We start from the raw sequence: 10,486 nt of genomic DNA, 5'->3' as shown, positions 1-10,486 counted from the left end.
TGTCCATCTCTCCTTTGATATTTTCCACGAGTTTTTTTATGTATTTGGGTGCTCCTGTGTTGGGTGCGTATATGTTTACCAGAGTTATTTCTTCTTGTTGGATTGCTCCCTTTAGTATTATGAAGTGGCCTTCCTTATCTCTTGTTATGTCCTTCACTTTGAGATCTAATTTGTCAGATATAAGTATTGCTACCCCAGCTTTTTTTTCATTTCCATTCGCCTGAAAAACCTTTTTCTAACCCTTCACCCTCAATCTGTGTGCGTCTTTTTTTCTGAGGTGGGTTTCTTGTAGACAGCAGATATATGGGTCATGTTTCTTATCCAATCCTTTACCCTATGTCTTTTGATTGGGGCATTTAATCCATTTATATTTAAAGTTATTATTAATAGGTACTTATTTGTCGCCATTTTTATACTTTACCCTTGTGTTTCTTCTTCGCTTCCTATTTCTTTTTTTTTTACAGCAGACCCTTTAGCATTTCTTACATTGCTGGTTTGGTGGTAATAAATTCCCTTAGTCCTTAAGAAATATTTGAAGAGATAATGACCCTTGAATTTCCCCAAATTGATAAAATATAACAACCCACAGCTCCAAGAATCTCAATGAACCTCAAGCTTGATAAATTCAAAGTAAATCATAGGCAAACATAGTCAACTTCTGAAGAGCAGCAATAAAAAGATTTTGTAAAATTAGCCTGAAGAAAAAGATACATTATTTGCAGAATAATGGCAGATTTGTCACCAGAAATAATGTATATAATATACATAACTACACACACACACACACACACACACACAAACACACACAAACACATATGTTCTTTAAAAGATTATTTGCCATTTAAAACAGCAATAAAATGTATTATGGGGTAACATGTACTAGTAGAAGTAACTTATATGATGATAAGAGCACAAAGATTAGGAGAAGGCTAAATGCAATTAGACTTGCTAAATGCAATTAGCAAGTTTTCTAAATTATTAATAAGGTAGTGAAACATTCTTTTACTGTTGATAGCTAAAGAAAAATTCTTGTAAGGCCATTTTTATTTCCAACTCACACATACACATATGGACATTCTCATACTGACCAAAATCTCTGGCACTTTTGCAGGCAGCATCATGCCTCCAGGACTATGAGAAAGGTGTAGGAGTGTTGGATCATGACATGAGCAGGAGAGCCCTTTACAGCAGAGCTTCCTGTTGCTCAGCAATCCCAGGAGGGGTAACGTGTGGGAAGATGTGGACACTCAGCCCTCCCATCTTCCAGGAGGAGTCTGTCCCGTCAGCCATGAAGAGGCTACCATTTCCCCCAGTGACTAGGATTTATCGGTGTGCCATGATGTAGAAAAGGTGGGAAAACGCTGTTCTGTCATTTTCTTCCCTTCCCTGTCTCCCTGCCACTGCTGGTCTGTTCTTGTTGCCAGGCACTGGCTTATCTTTTTTTTATTCTTAGTGTAAATTGTTTATTGTAAGATAATTTATAAATACCTTGCTGTCTTCAGTAATTTAAACAATCGGCCAATAATTTCTTCTGACCAGCACAGCAGCAAGGTAAAAACAAAATCAGCTGGCTGAGTTTTCCTCCTTTACCTCTTGTCTGAGGATGAAACTTGATTTTCATTAATCTAGAGCTGCAGCACTGGAGATGATTTCAATCAACTCCTTTGTGCTGACAGCTTGGCTTATGTGGTTGAAGGTCAAAGTCAATTTGTCGATCACCTCAGAAGCATTCTTGCTCGCATTGTCCACGGCCATCATCCTGGCATTTTGCTCACTAGTGGTGTATTCCTTCAGAGAATAGTAGATGATATTGGCCAGATGTATTCCTGGTAATTCTCCAGCATGTCGGCATCGATGTCATCATAGGTACTCATGCACTCAGCACTTGCAATGGTATTAAGAGAAAAGATGGGCTTTTCTTTTGTCTTGTAGGAGATGACAGACCTGAATTGATTAAAGACGATAGATCCCTCATCAAGTTCATATCCAGAAGTTAGTAATTCCAGGGCAAGACTGACACATCTCCAAAAGTAGGGAGTTTTCTTCCCACTTCTTTGAAGGTCACCAGAAACTGGTCAGAATGAGTCTTATGAAGTATACCCCTAATTTTATCACCGATTCCAACCATCTTAACTTTCCCAGCTGCTGTGAGCATAGCCACCTCACTTTTCTTTTTTTATTTTATTTTATTGATTTTTTTTTTAGAGAAAGAGGAAGGGAGATAGAAAGATAGAAACATCAATGAAAGAAACATCTATTGGTTGCCTCCCACATGCCCCCTACTGGGGATAGAGCCCTCAACCAGGGCAAATGCCCTGACCAGGAACTGAACCAGTGACCTCTTGGTTCATGGGTTGATGCTCAATCACTGAGCCCTACCTTCTGGGCTCACTTTTCATCTGTTTAGCAACCAAGAAATGGGTAGCACTGCAAAGCGCTCTATCTGAGGACACACCAATAAGGAGGTGTTTCTTCTTGTTTGCAGGCACGTTATCATAATCCTGTTCATACAAAGCCAAAGATCCCGTTCCATACACTTGAGCTGATTGTAGCTCCCTTTCAGCTCAGTCATATTTGGCTGCTGCTGCCATTTTCATAGAATTGCTAATTTTCAGGATGGTTTTAATTGACTTCAGTCACCTGGGAATATCTTTCAAAGTTGCCATATTTCAAATGTGGATCTAGTTGCATGGCCCAGGCCAAGACCCTCAATGACACCTACCTGAGAAAACTTGGTGGTCCTGGCCCTGCTGAAGGTCAGTCAGACAGGCCTCACTGCGCATGTTGGCTTATGTTCTGAGTGGAGCATTCTGTCGTACTCCGTAGTCACTTGGGGCCAGTAGGGCCCTGACAATCTGAGGCTGTTCTAGTAACCACTGGTGCCACAGAGGGCCTGGTGATGGCTCCTGAAGATGCTGTATGGGCTGAGGGCCCCACGTGGAGGTGTGAGTCCTGGTCCATCTCTTGGTGATGCACCTGCTACCTGGGAGATGGTGACAAAGGCTTTCTTGTAGGTAAAGTCAACTTTTAAATGTTGGGAGAAAGAGCTTGGCGTACTCTGCCTTAGATTTTTAAAAAGTAAAATTTTTGAGTTCGGGTATATTAAGAGAGATTATGAAGCACTGGAGTCCTTTTTGAAGGAGGTCAGTCTTGAGACCAAAGTATCAGAAATGCTGGGCCTGAAGGCAAATAATAAAAAAGCTTTAAAGGTTCCTTCTTGAGGTTAAGATAGACTCGTCAGATAAAGAATGGAGGAAAGAGAAATCTAAATGTCCAGGATGAGCATCACAAGGATACTTAGTGACTAACAGATGGATCAGAAGCCATTCAATCCCAAGTTGTACTAGAAGAATGAGAAACAACCAATGACAACATCGAAGAAAGGTGTGGATGAACATGCCCATCTTCAGGAAAGCTCAAAACTACTTTCATAAGACAATGAAAGATAGAGTGAAAAACGCAATTAGAAGAAAAAAAATAGTTGAAAATTCTAAAGCAACAGTTCTCAGTTTTGGTGTCAGTAACCTTTTATAGTCTTAAAAATTATTGAGGACCCCCAATGGCTATTGTTTATGTAGGTTATATCTACTGATATTTACTGTATCAGAAATTAAAATGGAGAAACTTTAAGAATAGTATTTATTCATTATTATATTTGTTATAATAATACAATTATTTACTTACTAGAGGCCCGGTGCATGAAATTCGTGCACGGGGGTGTGTGTCCCTCAGCTCTGCACCCTCTCCAATCTGGGACCCCTCCAGGGATGTCCAACTGTCTGTTTAGGCCCGATCCCATGATAGGGCCTAAATGGGCAGTCGGACATCCCTCTCACAATCCAAGACTGCTGGCTCCCAACTGCTCGCCTGCCTGCCTTCCTGATTGCCCCTAACTGCTTCTGCCTGCCAGCCTGATCACCCCCTAACCACTCCCCTGCCAGCCTGATTGATGCCTAACTGCTCCCCTGCAGGCCTGGTCACCCCTAACTGCCCTCCCCTGCAGGCCTGGTACCCCCCAACTGCTCTCCCCTGCAGGCCTGAGTTCCCCCCCCCCCAACTGCCCTTCCCTGCAGACCCAGTCATCCCCAACCTCCCTCCTCTGCCGGCCTGGTCCCCCCTAACTGCCCTCCCCTGCAGGCTTGATCGCCCACAACTGCCCTCCCTTGCAGGCCTAGTTCCTCCCAACTGCCCTCCGCTGCTGGCCATCTTGTGGTGGCCATCTTGTGTCCAGATGGGGGCAGGATCTTTGACCACGGGGGCAGCCACCTTGTGTGTTGGAGTGATGGTCAGTTTGCATATTACTCTTTTATTAGATAGGATAGAGGCCTGGTCGGGGGTGGGGGGGCAGCCCTGAAGGGTGTCCCGGATCAGGGTGGGGGTTCCCTTGGGGCGTGGGGTGGCCTGGGCAAGGGGCCTGTGGTGGTTTGCAGGCTGGCCACGCCCCCTGGTGACCCAAGCGGAGGCCCTGGTATCTGGGGTTTATTTATCTTCTAAAATTGAAACTTTGTAGCCTGGAGCAGAGCCAAGCCTTCTGCTTGCTCCGTGGCTGCCGCCATTTCTGTTTGGGTTTATGTATCTTCTATCATTGAAACTTTGTAGCCTTGAGTGGAGGCCTAGGCTGGCAAGGGCAGGCGGAAAGCTTGGCTTCCTCCATTGCAGGGGAAACCCAAGCCTCCCTCCTGCTCTCTGTGGCCGTAGCCATCTTGGTTGGGCTTATTTGCATATTTGCTCCTGATTGGCTGATGGGCGTGGCTTGTGGGCGTAGCAGAGTGGTGGTTAATTTGCATATTACTCTTTTATTAGATAGGATTATAAACTTCTATCATTAAAATAAGTAACAAATATTAATGAAAAATTGCCAAATTTTCCCCAGTCCCCCCTACAAATTAGTGAGAAGACTGACATTATTTTATAGATTTGTAAATTTTTAAAAGATCTAACTTAATACAAGATAGCTTGATCCTTATATCTGTTGCATTCAATATGTTGCAGTATAATGCTATAATTCAGATATATGAAGAAAATTCTGTTTTATACAAATATGTAGTTAGAAAAGGGAGAAATATGTTAATAGCCTTTTTAGATACATGTGGGCATTCTTTGTTACTATACTAAAACTTGACAATTGTTTATTAAAGGGTAGTTGCAATGTGGAATCTGACATCATATCAATGAAATTGTCATACTCTGTTACTTTAAAATTCATTGGTCTATCTTGCACTTTATTTAGATCTTTTACCTATGCATGATTTTGTAATATCATATTAGGTCACTTGAAAATTTTTGGTTTACTGAGTTATTCATGCCTTCCAAATGTTGGCATATTTCATTATTAAATATAAAAATATCATGTCTTTTAATAAGACCATTGATTTAATCAGAAAAGGTTTTAAGTATTGGGAAGCTGTCAAAGCTCATGGTGATAGATACAATTTTTCTCAAGTTTCAATATTCAACTTGACACCTTGAATTGGCAAAATATATGCTGTCAGTTTTTTTCCTTGAAATGACAGGCTTGCTTTTTTTATTTTCAAAAAATTGTCAACTAAATACCTAAGTCTGTACAGTTTATTAATTTTTATTTCAAGTGAATATAGTGTTCAATGGAAAAAGTGGCTAGTTCTGCTTGTAACTTAACAAATTGTACACAAGCTTTAACCTTAGATAATCATCATACCTCAGAATGAAGCAGAAGTGTTTTTTGTGTACTTTTCCATATTGTTGTTCAAGAATGATATAGATCAAAGGTCAACTTTTAATAAAATTGTATACCACCTCAATGACTAGTCAGTATGAGCTTTGAGGAAACTGATTGATGCCATCAAACTAAATGTTTTTCCTTATAAATCCTTGAAGAAGAAAGTAACCAAATATATATTTAAGTAGCTGGAGTAGAAAAACACAATCACTAACAGGTTAGACAGCACAATTCTCCAAATAAACAAACAAGCAAACAAAAATGCATTGTTGAAATCAGAAAATGCAAAGATTAAGTGAGGTTCCAAACTTCAGCATATACTTAAAGATCGAGCTGTGTCAAGACAAGAATAAGAAATCTCCCAGGAAATTTCCCTGCAGAGGAAGAAGAATAATTTAGACTAATTTCAAAGCAGATAAAAACATGAGCCAGGCCATGAAGAGCTGGTTACCAAAACAAAACACACATACAAAACCAAACAAACCAAAAATCAAGCCAAAGCTCTAGGAGAAGAAATGGAAGAACTTACTTGTCCTCTGAGAAGCCAGCTTATTGATTATAGTAAATTCATGTGAAGGCCAAAATTAACCACAGATGATAGAAACTTTGAGATTCTAGAAAAGGATCCTCAAGGCCTTGATGATCTAAGTGCAGCATGTGGCCAAAGCCCATGAGAACCAGGGAATCTTCTGGATCAGTGCATCATCAAGGCAGGAGGTATGTCCAGCTAGGATGGTTCAGAGATTCAGGGTTCAGTGTTTCCCTGCATCACCAGATGTCATCTCCCTGGGACCTAGTGCTCAGGATGACATAGTGTCCACCAGGCCATCTACATCCTGGTCCAGCTCTTTCTTAACATGCACAAGACACAGTTTTAATTTCTGCTTCAGACACTGGCTATCTTTCTACACTAGCGAGATTCATAAGTTTTTAATGGGCCTTCTTTAGAAGGAGAAATTGGTCCATATCTTAAAAAATGGGATCTGGTGGGACTCATCCTGAAGATGCTTTTGGTAATTTAGATCCTCCTGATCCATCTCTACTACTTGAAAGTGAAGTTGGTGTAGGCTTTTTATTCTTGTCCACCTCATCCAGTTGAAGGTTGCATGCTGGGAATGGATCCATAGGGTATGTTACAAGAGGAGAACCTCATCTGTCATCTTTTCCAGGGAACCTGTATGAATTCTGATATTACTTCCAACAGGGAAGATTTTCCTGGCCCTTCATTCTCCATTAGTGCTGAGTAACATCTGCCCACCATGGGGGTTTCTTTGTGATTCTTGTTCAAGAGCTATAGCCAAAGTGTGCATTTCCTAGGGCTAAGCCAGCCTTCGGAGAGCCTCCTTCTGAAGGGCTGAACCAGGGCAATCATGTTAATAATATTCCTGTCACTCTTCTAAAGACATTGTGAATTTTTTTTTTTAGTGTAACAGCTGTTGTCTGAATGACTGTACATTTGTTCAAATCAAAGCTTGATAGACTTTAAATTCTTAGGGTCATATTTTAAAAGTAGTGAAGTTGGTTTATAAATTAGAATCTTATGAATGAATTATTTCCACTCTATTGTGCTCTTTAGGTAGTAGAAGATTTGTATTTTGATTTGACTAACCATGTACCATAACATAAGCCATCAGAGGCATTTTGCATGAGCAACCACACACATTTAAGACTTGGAAGGCTGATTATTTTCCTGTGAAGAACTAGGTTTTCTATTATAGTATTGAGAAAATGGCGAAAGTGGTTTGAAGTTTACTGAAATAAATTTTATTGGTTTTAACAAGTAGTAAATAAGTGAATAAAGTGGTGTCACAGAATGCCTTTTTCAGAGCTGCAGCTGGGGTAAAAGAGTGTTGTTAAGTGTCCATGCATCTAGAGAGGGATGCCTGATCACCCACATGGTCCTTCCTAAAGGGAGATCCAAAAAACGAACTCTCCCCACCTAGCCTATGGCCCACCCCTATTCTATATGTATTGGAAGGCAGAGGAATGAGGGGATACTACTAGTGAGATTCTCTTTGGGGAGAGCTGAAAGAGTGCTTTGGTTTTGCGCTCCCTCCCCCGCCCCCCTGCAACTCAAGTGATGTGAGGGGGTCCTCAGTAGAACTCCTGCAGGCATGGCTTGTATTGGAGAACACAGAGGCTGGTGGGTTCACACCCAGAAATAGATAAAGGTGAGAGGCTAGTTATACCTTCCCTTGAAGTCAGAGCATTAAGAGTGCTTTCAGCTGTGGGTGGGACAATGGTGGTCCTTGGAAGGTAACTGGCCTTATGTTGAATTTAAAAGATCCTGCCAAGAGGTCTACCTAAAACTAAGAGTCTGTGCTTAACTGGAACAATGTAGGGAGGCCCCCAAGTGAGGCGTTTCCTCCACAAAAGGGACTAAGGAGAAAGGGCTACTAGTATCCAGGTATCTGTAACACACAGAGGGCTCTGACCCCACATTTACATTGGTCAAGTGAGACTTTTCACCCGCTTTACCTCTCCTCTCTTCTCCTGCCCCCGTCCTGAGCGGGGAAGTAGGGAAGAAAGTAAAACAAAATATAGAAGAAGCTTATCCCAGCCTCTGCTGCTTCTCAGTCTTCATTAGAGGTTTCTAAGCTCAGATAAGATCAAGAGTTTTAAGTTAAATGAGGTTGAAGTTTTGATTTAGATTTTATTTAACATTTTAATAACCCAAATAAGACTGTTATTTATTTTTAATACTTTAAAGTGATTAAAAGGCTCTAGGATCTGCTTCAAATATCATCCAACTGACAGAAAAGTCAAGAAAAAAGAAGATATTTCAATATTTTATTCCCACTTGGTTTGGATTGTTATAATGATGAATTTGTTTGGGCATGGACCTTTGTTCTTCATTGGAGCAATTTCCTTAAGATAATTGTCCATGTGTGGAATAACTGATCAAAGGTTATGAACATCTTTATGGCTTCAGATAAGCAATGCTAAACTGACAACCCATATGTTTACCAACATAAACTGCCACTGCCAACATAGAAAAAATCAATTTTATGCCAGATTTCATTGTACCATAGTCACTCTTGTGAGAATGTCCCAAGTGTGGAATGTAGAACAGTACTCAGAACACCTCATTTTCTCTCTGCACCTTTAGGGAAAAATATGCAAATATTCACACAGATTTTTTTTTTTTCAAAAACAAAATTGTGATTATATAGTACATATTTATATTCACAGTATTGTCTTTTTCCACATCAGTATGAAAATTTCTACCTTACTCTGCTAATGAATGTCCCAATTTCTTTTCTTTTTTAAAAAAATATGTTTTTATTGATTTCAGAGAGAGGAAGGGAGAGGGAGAAAGGGATAGAAACATCAATGATGAGAGAGAGTCACCGACTGGCTGCCTCTTGCATGTCCCCTACTGGGGATTGAGCCAGCAAGTAACCCAGGCGTGTGCCCCGACTGGGAATTGAACCTGTGACCTATTGGTTCATAGGTGGACACTCAAGCACTGAGCCACACCAGCCGGGCTGTTTCAATGTCTTTTAGCAGAAACAATAGCCTACAGTAGAAATCAACTTTAGTGAAAAATCACATTAAATTTCTCAATTAATTAATTGATTGTTTTATTTTACAGACACTGTAGTCTTTTTTCCTTCTTCCCTCTAGGGTCCCTCTCTTTATTATTGCATCCTGTATTGTACATTATTTGGCGTGAATAAAACAAACAGCATCTGCCCTCTGGAATTTGCACCCAGTGGAGTTGTTTTTCTCTTTCTACTTTGCCTTTTAAGGGTAAGCTTAATATTTAAGCCCAAAATACACATCATCTTATATTGCTTGCTAGAAGTTTGGTCACTAAAAGTCATCTTTCTAGTAGCCAAGGCAAAGTGGGAAATTTAATCAGATACTTAAGTTACAGTTGCTGAAGAAATGAACAGTTATTCACTGTTCTGGGGATGGAGAGAATTTTTCCTGGTTTTCATTGAAAAGGTACCTTATGATCTAGAGAACTCTGTTCTCAATATCTCATTAGCACAAACTGAATTTTATAGCACTGTTTCTATTATGTTTCAAAATATAGGTCAATGAGCTAATGCCAGATGTAATTCAGAAAAATAAGTTCTCTAAGGACTACAAAGCTTGTAGACTAGGCATACAGCTTTCTGACTTAATCCAATGACATAATTTAGAGGGTCTGGACCAAGCATGTCAAACTCGTGGCCAGCAGGCCACGTGCATTTTAAACAAGGCATGTGGTCCGTGAGCCGCGAGTTTGACACGTTTGGTCTGGAGTCTAGGCTCCAGGCACTAAAAGAATACATGGACCACATTTGTTTCCTGGAATCCTCCATTAATATCTTGTGAATTGAATTTACAGTGAGAACAAGGGACAGGGAATTAGAGAGTATATTTCATGATGAGTGGTAGATATTCCATGTCTCTAATTTATGGCTAATATGAATACTTTAATAGGCTCTGTAGTATGTCAAACATGGTGCTAGAAACTGGTTTAGAGTGTGGGTTTGATACATTCTTACCCACAATGCTCATAGTAATTCATAAAAGGAACCAAGATTTGTATACAAACAGCTGTAAGACACCAAATATCAAGGGCCATAAAAAGAGTCCAGATAAAGTGCAATTCATGCATTCACTAATTTGACAAATATTTTATTTAAATGCCTATGCTTGATCTACAGCTCTTTGTATGTAAAAAACAATTGCATTAGAAACTTTTTTTGTGAAAATTGTAGGGAAATGTGAGAGATTTAGGAGAGCTGCAGTAAGCAGATTGAGCCCCAAAGATGTCCACACCTAATCTCTGGA

The 10,486-nt window shown here is 40.2% G+C and overlaps 1 pseudogene across 1 annotated transcript; it reads right to left on the bottom strand.

Moving 5' to 3' along the window:
• Positions 1-1,620: 1,620 nt before the first annotated feature.
• Positions 1,621-2,666, bottom strand: LOC308250260 (ATP synthase subunit gamma, mitochondrial-like; annotated as a pseudogene). The gene is made up of 2 exons: positions 2,380-2,666; positions 1,621-2,165 (listed from the first exon to the last, which is right to left on the bottom strand). The product of its transcript is annotated as an ATP synthase subunit gamma, mitochondrial-like (transcript).
• Positions 2,667-10,486: the final 7,820 nt, after the last annotated feature.

The sequence above is a fragment of the Plecotus auritus genome (assembly GCF_963455305.1).
Source record: "Plecotus auritus genome assembly, chromosome: 6".
Lineage (NCBI taxonomy): Eukaryota > Metazoa > Chordata > Mammalia > Chiroptera > Vespertilionidae > Plecotus > Plecotus auritus.
The sequence above is the reverse complement of the archived record's forward strand: the minus strand, read 5'-3'. Positions and strand labels throughout refer to the sequence as shown.